This window comes from Hyperolius riggenbachi, chromosome 8 (genome assembly GCF_040937935.1).
Source record: "Hyperolius riggenbachi isolate aHypRig1 chromosome 8, aHypRig1.pri, whole genome shotgun sequence".
Taxonomy (NCBI): domain Eukaryota; kingdom Metazoa; phylum Chordata; class Amphibia; order Anura; family Hyperoliidae; genus Hyperolius; species Hyperolius riggenbachi.
The window spans coordinates 140,001,016-140,022,028 of NC_090653.1; positions in this window are offsets into that span (position 1 = coordinate 140,001,016).

A 21,013-nucleotide genomic window follows, 5' to 3' on the forward strand; every position below is an offset into this window, starting at 1 on the left:
TAACCACTTGACCTCCAAGGGTTTGCAAATTTAAAAATAATGAAAATGTATTTCATTTTTCTATGGGATGGTGTATAAAAGGGTATTTGGATGTGGTTTTACTTTTTGGCCACAAGATGGAGATACAGAGTTAGTGTGTTCTAAAAATAGAAACAGAGCCAAGTGTTTTCTATTTGTTTATATTTGTGTAAACACAGGGGCGTAGATACTCTATCTGGTGGTGGTCAAATAAAAATACACTGCTTAGTTTGCTTTAACACAGTTTAGTGTATACACTCCAATGTTCCATGCAAGTCAATGGACTGCAGCAGGTGTTGAAATTAGAAGAATGGCTCCAGCTTTGTGCATATAAATGTATTTTTATTATTATTATTATTATTATTACTTGCGTATTGTTCAGGAACTGCAGATTTGCAGGTTAGGTGATTTCCTAATAAATCATCACAGCAACTCTGTCCAAGAATGACATGGCATTGTGTATTAGTAAAATGATGTGATTTATATTTTTAGAAAAATAAATGGAATCTGGAGTATATAGAAGAAGCCATATTTATTTATTTTAAACAATACCAGCTACCTGGCAGTCCTGCTGATCTCTTTGGCTGCTTTAGTGTCTTAATCACACACCTGAAGCATGCATGTGGTTAGTCTAGTCAGACCTCAGTCAGAAACACTGACTTTGCATGCCTGTTCAGGTCTATGGCTTAAAGTGTTATAAGCAGAGGATCAGAAGGACAGCCAGGTAATTTTCATTACTTAAAAGAAAGAAAATATGTCAGCTTCCATATTCCTTTCCTTCCATATTCCATATTCCTTTCAGCAGAAGAAAAATTAGTTCAGGATTAGTGTTTACTTTAATGGGGATGTTAGTCCTTCTCACAATATAGGCTGGATTCACAGTGAACTATTGCATAATGCATGCATTAAAATGCGTGTGAACTGCAATGGAGACTGGACATAGATGTCAACTCTCTCCCACTACCCATCAGGCTTTCCCCCTCCCTCAAGACCTTCAAACAAGCCCTCAAAACTCACCTCTTCAAGAAGGCCTACCTCACTTTTGAAATGTCCTAACTCTCTCTGCTGAAAACCTTGATGCAGCCCCCTTCTATTTTGTCACCACCTCCTATGTTTATATTGTAAACCTTTGGCAGGCCCCTCCTTGTGTATCAAATTCAAATAATAATAATAATAATAATATCTGCACAGCACAATTTCTATAAAATCACCATAATTTGGGTGCCAGAAATAGATTACCAACTGTAAAGGGAAGGGGGAGAAAGGGCTTCCACCCAAAACGTTGTGCTTGCCTTTTTAGGTGCACTGCATAATAAAAGGAATTCATCTATTATTGTGGTTGAGCTAGGGTCATATCTGCTTTCACGGTTCTTGACAGGGGTGGTGTATCACCCTAAGGGACCTTGCTGCTCCCACACCAAGCAGCCTTATTTGGTGTAGCCTGCAGGATCATTGCTATTTAGCCTACAGTGCTGCCCATAATTATTCATACCCTTGGCAAATTTTGACTTAAAGTTACTTTTATACAACCAGCAACTAATTTTTTAGGTGTCTCCCAAAAGATAATAAGACGATGTACAAGAGGCATTATTGCGGGAAACAAAACAATTCAGCTTTTATTTACATTTGAGAAAAAGTGTACAGTCCAAAATTATTCATATCCTTCACAAAGTTCTTTACCATTCCAAATAGTCCAAGCTGTTCTAAAGCATCCTAATTACCCTGATTAATTGGGAAAAGCTATTTTAATCAACTCAACAGGTGAAAAACAGCAGCTCTTTGCAGTTGGTTTGTGGACAGTCATGACTGAGACAAAGGAGCTCAGTGAGGACCTGCAGCTGCGCATTGTGGCTGCTCACAAGTCAGGAAAAGGCTACAAGGCCATTTCTAAATGTTTTCAAGTTCCAGTGACTACAATACAAAGTATTATTAAAAAATACAAGATTTTCCACACTGTGGAAAATCTCAAAGGACATGGTCGGAAGCTAACACCTGTGCTGGCCAGGAGGATAGTGAGAGGGGTGAAAAAGAATCCAAGGATCACCCCCCAAGGCCATCCTGGTTATTACACGTAAAGTAATTTATGGAAATAAAATTGATGTTCAAATGAAATTACATAGAAGTAAATATTTTTGAACTACATTTTAAATACATAGATGCAAATGAAGGAGAAATACAATGTTTAAGTCATCAATGATAGCCAAAGCTGATTAGCTAATTACTATACTTCACAGCTAGTAAATGTAGTGGCCACAGCAGTTAAAGGGATACTGTATGGGGTTCGGAGGAAAATGAGTTGAACTTACCCGGGGCTTCTAATGGTCCCCCGCAGACATCCTGTGTTGGCGCAGCCACTCACCGATGCTCCGGCCCCGCCTCCAGTTCACTTCTGGAATTTCTGACTTTAAAGTCAGAAAACCACTGCGCCTGCGTTGCCGTGTCCTCACTCCCGCTGATGTCACCAGGAGTGTACTACGCAGACACAGACCATACTGGGCCTGCGCTGTGCGCTCTTGGTGACATCAGCGGGATTGAGGACACGGCAATGCAGGCACAGTGGTTTTCAGACTTTAAAGTCTGAAATTCCAGAAGTGAACCGGAGGCGGGGCCGGAGCATCAGTGAGTGGTTGTGCCAACACAGGATGTCTGCGGGGGACCGTTAGAAGCCCCGGGGTAAGTTCAACTCATTTTCCCCTGACCCCCCTATAGTAACCCTTTACTACAGTTGCCTGGCTGATGAAATGTGATTAATCATGAAGTTTACAGCCATTCATTGCAAGTATTTAGTTGGGGCCACATAGCTGTACCGGAATCAAAATGTGTGGCTACAAAAATAATTATAGTAGCAGATTATGATCCACAATAAATGTGACTACTCTGTTTAATTTAAAATGTAAAATTGTATTTAGGCATACTTATAGGTTTTCTTTGCCAAGATGTTTCTTTCCACTTTTTATAGCTATTTACAAGCCTCAAAGGCATTGGTGTTATCCTACCCATGTTATGGCTTCATCTTTAAATTTCTACCAGGAGTGTTGTTATTTTATTTTTGTTTATTAAGGTCCAACAACAACTCCCACAACAGACCAATATCCATCTGGATATCTAAAAGTCATGATGGAAACTGATTATATGGTGGTGCATCTGTCAGAATAATAAGCTATTTTAACCACTTCAGCCTACAGCTTCGAAAATCTTATGCATCCAAGCAATGTTCACCTCCCATTCATTCGCTAATAACTTTATCGCTACTTATCAAAATTAATTGATCTATATCTCGTTTTTTCCGCCACTAATTAGGCTTTCTTTAGGTAGTACATTTTGCTAAGAGCCACTTTACTGTAAATACATTTTAACAGGAAGATTAAGATAGAAATGGAAAAAAAACATTATTTCTCAGTTTTTAGCCATTATAGTTTAAAATTAATACATGCTACAGTAATTAAAACCCATGCATTTTATGTGCCCATTTGTCCCGCTTATTACACCATTTAAATTACGTCCCTATCACAATTTATGGCGCCGATATTTTATTTAGAAATAAAGGTGCATTTTTTCAATTTGCGTCGATCACTATTTACAAGCTTATAATTTTAAAAAATGTAATAAGATACTCTCTTGACATGTATATTTAAAAAGTTCAGACCCTTAGGTAACTATTTATGTAGTTTTTTTTTTTTTAATTGTAATTTTTTTTATTATTTTTTTTAATACAAAAATGTATTTGGGTAATTTTAGTTTGGGAGGTAAATAGCCAATTTTAGATGTAAAATAATGTATTTTTTATTCAATACAGGTATGTGGGTGCAGTTTACTATTTGGCCACAAGATGGCCACATTCAAAAAGTTCCTAGATGCGAACGATGTCGCATCTAGGAACTAAAATGAAGAGAAGTTGTTTCCTGGGGGCAGAAATACCACGCTCTCTGATGAGAAAGCGTCGGTATTTCTGCCGGGGACTTGGATCGGTGAATGGGAATTATATTCCCATTCACTGATCGGGGGGGCAGCGGGAGGTAGCGGGGGCGCGCGCGGGCGCGCGCCCGATCGCGCGCAACACACGGCTGCAGCACCACTGCCTATCTGGACGGATATATGCGTCCAGACATGGCGAAGTGGTTAAAGCTGCATTTACATTCAGCTTTGGCACGGAACATTATTTTTTTTTTATCTGAAAGGATAGCTAATTTCCACAGTTTTGGGTCTTTAATGCAATGGATCTAAAAAAATGTGCTTTAATTTTGATTACTTAAATAAATGTCATAACAACTAACAGTCTTCATAGGGCTTTAATTTCTTTGTAGTGTAGCATTTCTCTAGTAACTGATTTAGTATATTAGTAATACAATTTGTAGCACTGCCTTAAGGGATAATTGAACTTCTCCCTCCCTGTGCTTCACAACTTCCGATTACTGACCGTTTAAAATGTTTAAATTAGTATTATGATGCTGTTCCTTTACCTAATTTCAGATTTACAGTTCATACAGGATATTTTCACCAATCCATATATTCAGCAATAATGTTAAGTGACCATATTTTTATATTTTTAAAGTAACAAATTAAGTTTTTGGCTACAGTTAAAGGCTTACTTGAGTTTTGTTGAATTGAGATAAGTTTGGCAAGTAGCAAATAAAGAAGTAATTTTTATGAGGATCACAGTTAAACAGATCATAGAACATACAGCGGGTGAGTTTCTCCTCCCATAAATCAATGCTTTAAAAGCATTTTTATTGGGCAATATTACTCACTAAAGAAGTGGCATTAAGAGACATTGATTTAAGAACAGTAAATGTAAGATCTACAAATCCTAGCTGTCAGAAGCATTTTAAAGATACAAATCATTAAACCTTTTATCATAACTGATCTCGGTGTACTGTCTGACTTTTCACTGTTTAAGTTATCTACATCTGTATTCATGCCTTGATTTATAAATAAAGCTAAATGTGCTGGACGCGTTAGGACTAGTTCCCAGTCCATCAGCTGCATTGCAGAATAATTATGAATGTCAACTCACTGCCCATACAAGTCAATGGAGCTGTTCAAATCTCTGCATTCTAACGTATTGCATTATTCTAACTCACAGAACTTCCGTGACCAGCACTGGAATGCTTCAAATTTGCTTTATGCATGTCTAAATAGGGAATAACATTAGCCACATCTATCCACAAGGTATTTATAGCTTGTGTAATCAATAGCTCATGCTCAGGGCCGGTTCACCCATGAGGCGGGGTAGCACCAGCCTGGCCGTGGGTGTGGGGGACGCCAAGCTGGAGGGGGTAGCGGGCAAGAAGGGGGTATTGGGCACAGCGGATCCCCCCTCCCTCACCTAGGTCTCCCGATCTGCACTCCCCCTCTAGCTTCTAAGTGCAACAGCGAGCGTATTAATAGGAGGCAGCGGGTGGGGATGACTCACCTCTTCTGCGTTCCAGCATGCGTTCTACTCTCGTCACTTCCTACAATGTCGCCCACTGCATTGTAAGAGGACAATTGGCCGATCTTGGTGCAAGATAAGCATCTAGTTCAAATTATACCCCCATGACCAACTGTAGATTTCCCTAGATAAAAAAATATATGGGAAATACACTATTTCACAGTTTATATAGAGAACCATTTCCCCCACCCTCTCTCTTGACTACAACCAAAAGCAATAGAGAGAACCAATGTTTTCTATAATTCAGAGGTGAGAGAACCAATACAGTATCCTATGTAATAAAACCCTAACTGTCCCTGCATCACCCTCCTGTCCCTGTGTCCCTTGTGTTTTGGCTACTGCGCATGTGTAGCCATTGGGACAAGAGGAGGACAGGGTCAGAGGGTGTGGGCTGCGGGCGAGTGTGCACATGCATGTGGCGGGCAGTTGCATGCGTGCATGCAGTGGGTGTGCTAGCAGTGCGTGCGCACATGCGCATGTTGACATGCGCCGGTGGTGGTGAGAGAGACCTAGAGTCCATTTTTAAATTGCTTAGGTCTACTTGTTTTCTATAATTTAAAGGGTGTGAGATCTTTCAAAATCCTTTTTTTGAATTGTGATGTGGATGGGCATTGTTCATGGGGCAAAGTGCCCATGTGCAAACACATACGTGAGTATGACCACCCCCCTTTCAAACGTAGGATTTTAGAACACAGAGGGAACTTCAAGAACAAATGAGATAAAAAATGTTTGAGATTGACATTGGTACAGCTATGTGATCCGTACACACCTAACATCCTTTTGACCTAAAATTCTGGGAAATACAAAAATTCTTCCACTCACAGGACTATAAAAATACAAAAAAGATAAAAGATCAATACTTGTAAGAATTAAATTCCTTATAAAACCAAACCTTTTAAAGCAACAATGCCCTAAGCAATATTAAGGAGAGCTCCTTGCAACAGGCACACCCAGTCTCACACCACAAATTACCCATACACACATAGATCAGACAATCGTATTGGTAATGCAGTTGCATGTGTGTGAATAAAGCTGTTGCAACAGTCATTTAGATGTTGTTCATGTATTCCTAGTAGATCAACACCTAGAACAGTCAAAAATTTAGTTTGGATGACAAAGTCCTTATAGAGGTGCAGATAGTAAACTTCAGATACCAATAATGTAAAGGATTCCAAACTCACAAGGTGCACTAAGTAAATATAAATCACGTATAGTCATTTATATCTACTTAGTGCCATCACACAGTATAGTCACGTAGTTCCAAATAAAGCTTGTACATTGCCTTTTCAAGTGCCAACAAACAGCTAATTAGCTCCGCGTCTCCAGCAACCACAGTAATAGACTAACCGCTCCAGCATTTAAGTGAACACGAGGTGAGATGATCTAGAGGCTGCCATATTTATTTCCTTTTAGGCAATACTAGTTGCCTAGCTGGAGGCTGCCATATTTATTTCTATTTAGACATTAGCAGTTGCCTGGCTGTCCTGCTGATCCTCTGCCTGTAATACTTTTAGCTATAGGCCCCAAATAAGCATGCAGCAGATCAGGTGTTTCTGGCATTATTGTAAGACCTGAGAAGATTAGCTGCATGCTTGTTTCTGGTGTGATTTAGACGTTACTGCTGCCAAATAGTTGAGCAGGGCTGCCAGGCAACCGGTATTGTTTAAAAGGAAATACATATGGCAGCCTCCATATCACTCTCACCTCGAGTTCACTAGAAGGCAACTTCCGTCCAGGGGTGGCTCCAATATTATTTTATTGAGGGTCTTATGTAGGTGCTGGATCCACTGATGGGGTAGCTGTCGACCTGTGGTAAAAATGGTTGTGTCCATGCACTGGAAAGTGGGCATGCTAATGACAAGTCATAGGCAGGGCCAAAATTACATGAACTTAGTAGTGGAGTAATTCAGACAATGGACATTAACAGCAAAACTTTGAATGAAGCCTCCTAATAAAAAAATAATGACCCACTTGCTATAGAAATAGCAGCAATTTTATAGTGAGCTCCTCTGAGGACAGCCTGTGAGTGACATGGCTATGTAATCAGTAAAGTGCTGCCCTTGTACTATAGGTGTCCAAAGATGCTTTCCCTCCCCTTGTAGTATAGGTGGCCAGATGCTTCCCCCTTGTAGTATAGGTGGACAACAATGACAGCCTCCATAGAAGCGCATGAGCGTGAAACGACAGTAAGGCTTCTTATCCTCTGCACCCACCGCATCCTATCCATGTCCACTCTGCGTATGTGTCACTATTGTGTTACATATGCACGTTTTTTACTGTGTACACCATATTGGATTTACGAATAGAGTGAATGACAGCAGTGCCAGCACTTTTCTTCTCCTTCCTGCATGAATACAATACAATACAATAACATTTGTAAAGAGCTTTTCTCCCATAGGACTCAAATACTTAAATAAATAAATAAACAGTTATTTTCCAAAGTGTAGTGGGTGAGGCGCCTGCTCCCCTTTCCATTATCTGCCTGTAAGGCTTGGTGGTGTATTCTCCACAGTCAGCATGCAACGCATGAGCTGACGTGGAGGAGGTACACACACTAGCACAAGGAAACAGGCTATCCCTAGTATAGTGGAGGGGAGGACTGACTCCAATAGGAGATTGTGGCGCACAGAGCCGGTGCAGATCTGACAGCCACAAACAATGCTTTCGTTATAACGTCTCAGCGCAAAGTAGCGCTGAGCGCATAAACCAGAACTGAGGAGATCAGGACAGGTAGACAGAATGAACGCTTGCTAGCTAGTGGCTACTTAGCGACAGCAAGTGTCCAAAACAAGACAGACTGGAATGAGGCAGCCAATGTGATTGCAGCGATGGCGTGCCTCACAAAGACAGGACAGGATAGTCAGGAAATAGCAGGATCAAGATAGATGAACGTAACACAGACAAATATACAATAAGTATGTTTTCCTAGCGTATTACAATTACAGCTATCAATGAAACTATTTGTAACGTCTGACTAACATATGTATATATCGGCAATGAACCGATATATGACATAAGCAGGAACGCTGACTAGGACTGGAGTAATACAGGGAACAGGACTCAGAAGGATTCGCTATCTCTTCGCAGAGATGAACGCAATCCACAAACGGTAACAGAACAGGATTCAGAAGGATTCGTTATCTCCTCGCAGAGATGAACGCAATCCACGAACAGGACCAGGAGCAGGATACTAGCTCAGCACGGGTGCTCACGATACGCGCAAACTACCAAAACGTGCTGGAAAGCTGACTAACTGCACACAGGACATAAACAGTTCGTGTACGTATACATCAGCGACACTGATGTATCAACGTAACACGAATACAAGGAAAATAATAAACGTGCTGGTATGCATATATATTGGCAATGAACCAATATATGATGCAAAGACCAGCAAAGTATCTTTAGAACAAGAAACACGATCGGGGGCTGAAGCGACAGCAAGACAGGCTTAAACTGAAGCTATGAAAACCCGAGGAGTCCTGCAGGAAGCAGATCTTTATACTGAGGTCATCCAATGGGAGCAGACATGCAGATTCCCACACAGGTGAATAATAATCAGTCACAAGCTGACAGCAGGGAAAGGCAGACAAAGCTATGCAGCTTGCATGGAAAGAGATCAGAACTGCCTGAGCTGCAGCACTACTACTTCCAGCAACACCTGCTGCAGCAGCGATCATTACACTGCCATAATACAAGGAGTATTGCTTCCTGTGATCTTCTAACATTCCTAGATTACTTAGACTAATGTTAGGCTGTATTTGTATATGCTTGAGTAACTTAAAGTGACTTTGAACCTACATTTATTCTTGTAACAAAATCATTCTTCAGTTACAACTGTGTTAGCATGCCATTTTTCCAGCTTACCACGAGGTGACATTGGTTGCTCTCAAGTTAGTGTTTTTCTAGGAAAGTTGTAAAAACATTGACAGAAAAATAAAGTAAAACAATTTTTCAGCTGCTAAAAATTAAAGGGAGTGGGGCCAAAGCTGTGAATTTGATTTCTTAAAAGTAAAAATACATTTTTATATGCACATATTACTGATTTTTGAGTAAGTACCTAACTATGCTCTTATAGATAATTATGTAAATGCTAACGTAACATACATCAGTACCACTTTAACATTAGTCTGTAGGAGTAAGGACAATACAGATCTAGGTAAAATAAATGCTGCCCTAGCTTGAAGCAAAATGGCAGTAGCCAGGGAGGGAAACAAGAGGAATTCACTACTTTATAGATTTTTAAATATTTTTATTTAATGGATGTTAGGTTGTGAAGATCTGCAAAATGTAGCAAGCCCTACCCCCCGCCAAAAAAATAAATAAATAAATAAATATATATATATATATATATATATATATATATATATATATACATACATATACACACACATTAGTTCTCTATAGTGTTGAGCCAAAATTTTTATAATTTTGTGTTTCCTTAATTACAGACACAAATCAAAACCGCAATTCAAACCATAATTCAGAATTCCGTAAGGGAAATTTCGGTTTCGTAATTTAGCGTTTTGGAGCAAATTCATGTTTAAGGCGAAATTTTGTAATTTCATATTTTCTATAGAAACAATCTAATAGTAATTATGCACATTTAGGTAATGACTAAACTCAAAGTCACTCATTGATTGAAATTACTGATAATGTAAAGGCCCCTGCACTTGCTGTCGCTTTAAATGTGGTGATGATGTTGAGACATTTGGTTTTGGGCCTTGCAATATATGATAATGCAAAAGTCCCTGCACGTGCTGTCACTTTAAATGCACCAGGAGGCTCTTCCTGCAGCCACTTCTAAGACAGGTGCTCCTTGTCAAGGTGCACTTATTCGTCATGCATGCTGAGTTGCTTGGTTTTGGGCCTTGCAATATCTGGTAATGCAAAAGTCTCTGCACGTGATGTCGTCTTAAATGTATTAGGAGGCTCTATCTGCAGCCACTTCTATGACAGATGCTCTTTGTCAAGATGCACTTAGTGGTCATGCATGCTGAGGCACTTGGTTTTAAGCCTTGCAATATCTGATAATGCAAAGGTACCTGCAAGTGCTGTCGCTTTAAATGTATCAGGGGGCTCTGGACTGGAACACAATTTTGAGAACGGGCATATTTCCGAAATTCTGACTTTTTCATATTGCGTAAATGATCATAATTACAAAAAATGATCGTAATTACGAAATTCCCCATAATTTGCAAAATTTGCAAATTTTCGATTACCATCATAATTGTAATTTTGCAAATTGCACAAAATTTTGCGTAATTGTAATTAGGTCATTACGCTCATCACTCTATTCTAATCTTATTATTTTCTGCAAGTTGCTTTCTTCCTTGTCTTAATGAACAATTCAGCCAATGACCAGCACATGTGACATTTGTGATAATACTACTACTACTAATAATAATAATAATATACAGGGTGGGCCATTTATATGGATACACCTTAATAAAATAGGAATGGTTGGTGACATTTAGGGATGATCGAAAAGAGCAAATTCTGTTCCGCCGGAAATCGCGGATTCCATCAGGGTTAAATTCCGTCGCTATGAAAATTCTGTCCGGATTTGTACAAAATTCCGCGGAATTCTGGATTCCGTCGGAAAAACTAACCTAATCGCAAAAGTAACCTTGTTTATCCTGTATGGTAGCCCATAGACCCTTTTAACTGTTCCCTTAGTCATTTTCTTCCTCCCTCGTCTCATCTTCCAGGGAATTGTAGTATTTCAAAAGCCAGCTTACATACCTTGGCTGGGAATTGAACCCAGGTCTGAGTGCATGGTAGGTAGCTCACTTCACCACTATACCACCACCAACACTACATGCTGAAGCCAGCCTAGCATGTACCATTATGATATATCCAAGAGAAAAATGAGCTTGCTTAAGGATTTTTAGCATGTCAAAAGCCAACTCACATTGGCCGGGAATAGAACCTAGGCCTACCGCTCTGTAGGCTGCTATCCTAACCATTATACCACCAACACAACACACTACAATGCTACATGCTGAAGCCAGCCTAGCATGTACCATTGTGATATACCCAAGAGAAAAATTAGCTCTCTCTCTCTCTCTCTCTCTCTCTCTCTCTCTCTCTAGGACTTGATGCCATTTTCAGCTTAAAACCATCAACGGATACCGGCAGAATTTTACAGGCAATTTCGGAATTCCGCCAGATTGAAAAAGCAATTCCGCTCCGATCAAACAAAACGGAATGACCAATTTCCGCCTAAAATTGCGGAGAATACAATTCCGCGGAAAGCGGTGACCATCCCTACTAGAGAGAGAGAGAGAGAGAGAGAGAGATGAATCTACCTGACTATCTGGGGTTTTCTTCTGTTGAACACAAAAGGCAAGGCCATGCCTGGGTGGGCTTGAACCACCAACCTTGCAGTTAACTGCCAAACGCGCTAACCCACTGTGCTACAGAGACTGCATACCACAAAGACTGTGCATGCAGTTGCTGTTGAATGATTTTATAATTTCCGGGAGGAGGGAGGAAGGGAGGAGAGAGGAAGGTTATCAGGTGGAAATTAGTTAGGTGGGGAAATAAATTTAAATTCAGCGGAATTTAAAAATTTTCAGCAGAATTCCGTTTTAGAGCTATAGTATTTCCGTTCCGACCGCCGGAATCGGAATTGGCCCTATTCCGGCCGGAATCGTGGAATTTCGATTACCGCAGAATCCAGCGACAATCCCTAGTGACATTAACTTCCTGTTTGTGGCACATTAGTATATGTGAGGGGGGAAACGTTTCAAGATGGGTGGTGACCATGGTGGCCATTTTGAAGTTGGATATTTTGAATCCAACTTTTGTTTTCTCAACAGGAAGAGGGTCATGTTACACATCAAACTTATTCGGAATTTCACAAGAAAAACAATGGTGTGCTTGGTTTTAACGTAACTTTATTCTTTCATGAGTTATTTACAAGTTTCTGACTACATTGTATTGGATTGTCAATGAAACCCTCTTCTCCCACTCTTTACACACTGATAGCAGCACCACCGGAGAAATGCTAGCACAGACTTCCAGAATCCATAGTTTCAGGTGCTGCACATCTCCTCCCAGGCTTCAGGACATCCTGTAAGCCTGGGTACCTAGACACAAATCTCTGAATTATGAGATTCAGCACATGTGCCATGCAGGGTACATGTGTCAACTTTCCCAAATTTAAAAATGAGATTGCTGCCGTTGTCACACACCACATTGCCGATCTCCAGTTGGTGCGGGGTCAGCCACTGATCCACCTGTTTGTTAAGAGCAGCCAGGAGATCTGCTCCAGTGTGACTCTCCACTTTGAGGCAAGATGTAATGAAACGCGGAAAAGCCGCCGCGTGTACTGACAGCAAGGCGGCTGATTCCACGTCCAGTGCGGTGGTTTGCATGCAGCAGCGTGCGTCTGGTGTGGCTGGGTCTGTTAGTTCACACAGATTGAGAAATACGCAGGTGCGTGCTGAGAGGCCAAACCTTTATTACCAGGTTGGTCAGCTGACCTCAGAGCAAGTGACTATTGGTCAATCACTGAGTGGTGCCGGAGAGCGCTGCTCTATATATTGTTACTGCTGGTCAGTCTCAGGTTGTCTGCCGTTGCGAACACTTACGTGGAAGCACTCAGACCTTAGTCAGATCCTACAGTGTGTTAGAACCAGGAGGACCTGGGAATTCACACTGAGCCAGATTACTTCTGTTCATCATTGTGTTATACTTCAGACTAGTTCCAGGGTGTCGAGACCACGGACCTCACACCCAAGATTAGGGACTTTGTGTTATCATTCTGTTATACTTCAGACTCGTTCCAGGGTGTCGAGACCACGGACCTCACACCCAAGACTAGGCATTGTTTGATATCTGTTATGACCTACTGCTCTTCTGACTATTCCTCTGCTTTCTGATTTGGTGCCTTCGCATATCTGATTATCTGTTGCCAACTCAGCCTGCCTTTGGATACCGAGTCAGCCTTCGGTCTCTGTACCTTGTCTGTCCGTGTGTTGCCGACCTGGCTTGCCCGACCTTGAGAGCTATCTCTCTCCTTTAAGAGATAGTCTCCAGACCTGCTAGTGACATCCACCTTTCAGGTGTCACTCACTCACAGGTCCTTCCTACCTTCAGCCTGGGACTCCACCCCTTTGGAGGTCTCAGGCTGCTGGAAGGTTTTTGCACTTCTCAGAAGGCAGTATCGCCCATACTGCCAAAGACCACCTGCTCCTCGGGTGGTCTTACTCAAAGTCATTACTGTTGCACCAAACACTCACACTATATAGGTGTCCAGAGGTTAGTTGTACTTGGATTATCAGTGATTCTGCAGATCATCAATAATCGGGTATATATCTGTATTCTTGGTGATACTGCAGATCACCAATAATCAGATTCTCTCTGTGTGCTGACACCGATCGTTACAGAACGGCAGACCAAAACCAAATGGACGTACTTAACAGCCGTCTGGATCAACGCTTTGTCTAGGTCTGCACAAGTCCTACAGACGGCTGTGAATATAGTGCAATCTCCTCCAGGTACAGACTTACGTATGCCTGTGCCTGAAAAGTTTTCTGGTCACAGATCTGACTTTCAGAACTTTAGAAATCGAGTGTTATCATACTTTGAGTTGAGACCTAATTCATCGGGAACCGTGGCACAGAGAATTACGTTCATTAAGACTCTGTTGTCAGGGGATTCCCAGACCTGGGCATATAGTCTCCAGACAGGGAATGAGGCCCTAGCCTCGGTTGAGGAATTTTTTAAAGCTATGGCTATAATTTATGATGATCGGGACATTGCCTCTACCGCTGAGCGGAAGCTCAAGACTTTGCAGCAGGGCAGAGATCCGGTTGAAGTTTACACAGCTGAGTTCAGAAAATGGGCAGTTTCGGCTAGATGGGGGTCATTTGCTCTTCTGGACTGTTTCTTGTCAGGGTTGTCAGATGCGGTATCTGATCTAATGCTGGGTCATCCTGAGCCAAAGTCTGTTGATGAGGCCATTTCATTGGCAGTCAGGGTTGATCGTCGCCTACGTTACCAAAAACAGACTCGGAGTAGGAACAATATGAGATAGGTTTCCTATGCCTCTCCTCCACCCGTTTCACCTCCACCAGAACCAATGCAGATTGGTCGGTCAAAATTGTCCCGGGTGGAGCAGAATCGCAGAAAAACAGAACAGCTCTGTCTATACTGTACAGAGGAGGGTCACCGAGTGCAGAATTGTCCCAAGAAGTCGGGAAACACTGCCGCCTAGGTGTAGTCGGAGGTAATACCCTAGGCGCGCAGTCTTTACCTCTAGACGATAAACGTTTGCTCCTTCCTTGTACTATATCTTGGGAAGATCAAACAGAGGCCACTGAGGCCTTCATCGACTCTGGCTCAGCAGCCAATTTTATGGATTATGAATTTGCCAAGAAATTGGGGATTCCTATTTCCCCTTTGAATCAACGGATTCTGGTCACTGCAGTGGACGACTCTCCTCTGCAGAGTAAATACCCTCTGTCTCAGACCCCAGAGTTAAGGGTTACGATGGGGGTGTTACACAAAGAGAATCTACAGTTTCTGGTCTTGCGGATGACGACTTCCACGATCATTTTTGGTATGCCATGGTTACAACTTCACTCTCCTCAGATCAATTGGGCTTCAGGTCAGCTAACAAGCTGGTCTACCCATTGTCATCATCGTTGTTTAGCGAAGGTAACCTTGGGTAACACCAAGATTCAGGTGGAAGGTTTGCCAAGCCAGTATTCAGAATTTGCGGACGTGTTTAGTCCCAAGTCAGCAGATAAACTTCCTCCTCACCGTCCTTTTGATTGTCCCATTGATCTCAGGTCTGGTTGTATGCCCCCTAGAGGCCATCTCTATAATGTATCTGGGCCAGAGAAATTAGCTATGCAACAATACATCCGAGAAAACTTAGCTAAAGGCTTTATTCGTCCCTCTCGGTCACCAGCAGGGGCAGGGTTTCTTTTTTGTGCAAAAGAAGGATGGAGGCCTCTGTCCATGTATTGATTATCGGGGAATAAGATTACGGTAAAAAATCGTTACCCTTTGCCTTTAATTGACGATTTGTTTACCCAGGTCACCAATGCTAAGATTTTCTCGAAGCTGAATTTGAGGGGTGCATACAACCTTGTGCGTATCAGGGATGGTGATGAATGGAAGACAGCCTTTAACACACCCGACGGGCATTACGAGTACTTAGTGATGCCCTTCGGGTTGTGTAACGCCCCGGCTGTCTTCCATGAGCTGATTAACGAGGTGTTCAGAGAGGTGTTGGGCAAATTCGTCTTAGTGTACTTAGACGATATACTGATTTTCTCATCCAACCTCTCAGAACACAGGAAACATGTTGGGTTTGTGTTACGGAAGTTGAGACAGAATGTGCTGTATGCTAAATTGGAAAAATGCATTTTCTAAGTAACCTCTGTCGCCTTTCTGGGGTGCAGAATCTCGACCTCTGGCCTCTCTATGGACCCTGGAAAGGTTTCAGCTGTCTTGGAATGGCCTCAGCCTGTAGGACTGAAAGCTCTCCAGAGATTCCTGGGGTTCGCCAACTACTACAGGAGGTTCATAAAAGGGTACTCTACGGTGATCTCGCCTCTCACCAGTCTCACCAAGAAAGGGGCAGATACTCACCACTGGTCCCCAGAGGCCCATGCTGCTTTCTCCACTCTGAAGAAATGGTTCTGTTCTTCCCCCATATTGAGACATGTAGAAGTCACCTGTCCCTTTATTGTGGAGGAAGATGCCTCAGAGGTAGGGGTAGGGGCTGTGCTGTCTCAGCGTTCTGGTTTACAGGGAAAACTGCATCCTTGTGCCTATTTTTCCCGTAGGTTTTCACCCGCAGAGAAAAACTACGATATAGGCAACCGGGAACTTCTAGCCATCAAGTTGGCCTTTGAGGAATGGCGACATTGGCTAGAAGGGACAGAACACACCATTACAGTTTACACTGACCACAAAAATTTGGAGTACATTGAGGGCGCTAAGAGACTAAGCCCCCGACAGGCCCGGCGGTCGTTATTTTTCTCAAGATTCAGATTTGTAATCACGTATACCCCTGGTAGTAAGAATATCAAGGCTGATGCCTTATCCAGGTGTTTTGAGCCCGAGACAGCACAGCCCTCAGACCCTGAGACCATTATACCTCAGAAGGTGGTCCTGGCAGCCACTGAGACCTGGAAAGACTGCATTGTCACTCTGAGTCCATTTCAACAGGTTGTTCCAGAGGGGAAGCCTGAGGAGGTCATGTTTGTACCATTGCCTTTTTGCCTACAACTGTTGCAGCTGTTTCATTCCCACAAGAATGCTGGGCATCCGGGGGCCACCAGAACTCAGGATCTTATTGCTAGATGTGCTTGGTGGCCGTCATTGGCAACAGACTGTAAGGAGTATGTAAGAGAGTGTGCAGTGTGTGCTAGCAGCAAACCCTCCCATCAGGCACCTGTTGGAACATTGCAGCCTTTACCAGTTCCGAGTGAACCGTGGACCCATTTGTACATGGATTTTGTGGGCGAACTCCCCAGGTCTGAGGGCATGATGGTCATTTGGGTGGTAGTCGATCGATTCAGTAAGATGGCTCATTTTGTCCCCCTGAAAGGACTCCCCTCAACCCAGGAATTGGCTGATCTCTTCATCCAGCACATTTTCCGGCTGCAAGGCATTCCGGAAAATATAGTGTCAGATCGGGGAGTCCAATTTGTATCTAAGTTTTGGAGGGCATTCTGCCATCAGTAAGACATGGATCTTTCTTTCTCATCAGGCTACCACCCACAGACCAATGGACAGACCGAAAGAGTCAATCTGTCCCTGGAACAGTTTCTGAGATGTTATGTTGCAGATGCACAAACCGACTGGGTAAAATTTTTGCCGTTTGCAGAATTTGCACAAAACAATCTGAAAAGTTCCTCTTCAGGATTTTCCCCATTTCAGGTGGTGACGGGAAGGTCACCTAAGTTTACCCCATTACCAGTGGCTTCTACTCCGTTTCCAGCCCTGGAGAATTGGCAGAGGTCCTTAACCACTTGAGGACCTAGGGCTTTCTACCCCTTAAGGACCGGCCACTTTTTTTCCATTCAGACCACTGCAGCTTTCACGGTTTATTGCTCGCTCATACAACCTACCACCTAAATGAATTTTGGCTCCTTTTCTTGTCACTAATAAAGCTTTCTTTTGGTGCTATTTAATTGCTCCTGCGGTTTTTACTTTTTATTATATTCAGCAAAAAAGACATGAATTTTGGCAAAAAAATGATTTTTTTAACTTTCTGTGCTGACAGTTTTCAAATAAAGTAAAATTTCTGTATACATGCAGCGCGAAAAATGTGGACAAACATGTTTTTGATAAAAAAAACCCCATTCAGCGTATATTTATTGGTTTGGGTAAAAGTTATAGCGTTTACAAACTATGGTGCAAAAAGTGAATTTTCCCATTTTCAAGCATCTCTGACTTTTCTGACCCCCTGTCATGTTTCATGAGGGGCTAGAATTCCAGGATAGTATAAATACCCCCCAAATGACCCCATTTTGGAAAGAAGACATCCCAAAGTATTCACTGAGAGGCATAGTGAGTTCATAGAAGATATTAATTTTTGTCACAAGTAAGCGGAAAATGACACTTTGTGACACGAAAAAAAAAAAAAAAAAGTTTCCATTTCTTCTAACTTGCACCAAAAAAAAAATGAAATCTGCCACGGACTCACCATGCCCCTCTCTGAATACCTTGAAGGGTCTACTTTCCAAAATGGGGTCATTTGTGGGGTGTGTTTACTGTCCTGACATTTTGGGGGGTGCTAAATTGTAAGCACCCCTGTAAAGCCTAAAGGTGCTCATTGGACTTTGGACCCCTTAGCGCAGTTAGGCTGCAAAAAAGTGCCACACATGTGGTATTGCCGTACTCAGGAGAAGTAGTATAATGTGTTTTGGGGTGTATTTTTACACATACCCATGCTGGGTGGGAGAAATATCTCTGTAAATGACAATTTGTTAATTTTTTTTACACACAATTGTCCATTTACAGAGTTATTTCTCCCACCCAGCATGGGTATGTGTAAAAATACACCCCAAAACACATTGTACTACTTCTCCTGAGTACGGCGATACCACATGTGTGGCACTTTTTTGCACCCTAACTGCGCTAAAGGGCCCAAAGTCCAATGAGTACCTTTAGGATTTCACAGGTCATTTTGCGGAATTTGATTTCCAGACTACTCCTCACGGTTTAGGGCCCCTAAAATGCCAGGGCAGTATAGGAACCCCACAAATGACCCCATTTTAGAAAGAAGACACCCCAATGTATTCCGTTAGTAGCATAGCGAGTTCATAGAAGATTTTATTTTTTGTCAAAAGTTAGCGGAAAATTGATTTTTATTGTTTTTTTCACAAAGTGTCATTTTCCACTAACTTTTGACAAAAAATAAAATCTTCTATGAACTCACCATACTCCTAACGGAATACCTTGGGGTGTCTTCTTTCTAAAATGGGGTCATTTGTGGGGTTCCTATACTGCCCTGGCATTTTAGGGGCCCTAAACCGTGAGGAGTAGTCTGGAAATCAAATTCCGCAAAATGACCTGTGAAAGCCTAAAGGTGCTCATTGGACTTTGGGCCCTTTAGCGCAGTTAGGGTGCAAAAAAGTGCCACACATGTGGTATCACCGTACTCAGGAGAAGTAGTACAATGTGTTTTGGGGTGAATTTTTACACATACCCATGCTGGGTGGGAGAAATATCTCTGTAAATGGACAATTGTGTGTAAAAAAATCAAAAGATTGTCATTTGCAGAGGTATTTCTCCCACCCAGCATGGGTATGTGTAAAAATACACCCCAAAACACATTGTACTACTTCTCCCGAGTACGGCAATATCACATGTGTGGCACTTTTTTGCACCCTAACTGCGCTAAAGGGCCCAAAGTCCAATGAGCACCTTTAGGCTTTCACAGGTCATTTTGCGGAATTTGATTTCCAGACTACTCCTCACGGTTTAGGGCCCCTAAAATGCCAGGGCAGTATAGGAACCCCACAAATGACCCCATTTTAGAAAGAAGACACCCCAAGGTATTCCGTTAGGAGTATGGTGAGTTCATAGAAGATTTTATTTTTTTGTCACAAGTTAGCCGAAAATGACACTTTGTGAAAAAAACAATACAAATCAATTTTCCGCTAACTTTTGACAAAAAATAAAATCTTCTATGAACTCACCATACTCCTAACGGAATACCTTGGGGTGTCTTCTTTCTAAAATGGGGTCATTTGTGGGGTTCCTATACTGCCCTGGCATTTTAGGGGCCCTAAACCGTGAGGAGTAGTCTGGAAATCAAATTCCGCAAAATGACCTGTGAAAGCCTAAAGGTGCTCATTGGACTCAATGCACCCCAAAACACATTGTACTACTTCTCCCGAGTACAGCGATACCACATGTGTGGCACCTTTTTGCACCCTAACTGCGCTAAGGGGTCCAGAGTCCAATGAGTACCTTTAGGCTTTACAGGGGTGCTCAAAATTTAGCACCCCGCCCACTTGCCAGGACAGTTAACAAACCCCACAAATGACTCCATTTTGGAAAGAATACACAACAAGGTATTCCATGAGGGGAATGGTGAGGTCATTGAAAATTTTATTTTTTGTCACAAGTTAACGGAAAATGACACTTTGTTAAAAAAAAAAATTCTGCTAACTTGTGACAAAAACTAAAATCTTTTATGAACTCACCGTGCACCTCACATAATACTTTAGGGTGTCCTCTTTCCAAAATGGGGTCATTTGTGGAGTCTGTCCTGGCATTTTAGGGTCTCTGCAATCATTACATGTATGGCCAGTATTAGGAGTTTCTGCTATACTCCTTATATTGGGTATACAAGTAATGCACTCTGGGCTGAAAGGAAAAATGAACGGCAAACATACCTTGCTCCACATCAATGGCAGATCTTCCTCCACATCAATGGCAGTGATAACCTCAGGAGAGAGACACCCCGTGCCACCCTGCACTCAGGGTGAGCCACCAACTTATGTGACTGGGCCTCAGAACTTTAGTATACAGCATTATGCCTGTAGGATACAGCAATATGCCTGCCAATAGAGATGACTCTGTGTGGCATTAAAGCATCATCATAGGCCCAAATCACATATAAACCGGGGGTGTCCACACTCAAGGGAAATTCAAACATGGCGTCTTATATCGCCAACCCAGGACAGATCAGCAATATCAAGCATGGAAACCGATCCTTCTTCCCATTTTTATGCTTACCCGTTTGGTCTTCAAGCTTACCTCTCCTCTCCCTGCGACAATGTGCGAAAGACCACTGAGTGTGTGCCTACTCCTGTGTCTGGAGTTCCCTAGGTTCTAATAGTGTACCTGCTCGTGGTACCTCTCAAAACACGGCCCTACGCATAGACCAGGCTGGTCAGGACAGCGGGGACAATAATAAACGGTGTCACTCCTTGTTCCAGCCCTGCTGCAGACACGGCAACGTTTTCTTCGGATGCGTTGACCTGGGGCACACGGAAGCTGATAGGCGTAATGCCTTCCATGCAGTCGGCTAGTTGCATCTGGGGGGGGGGGCCTGGCACCTCCTGGATACAGGATGTCCAT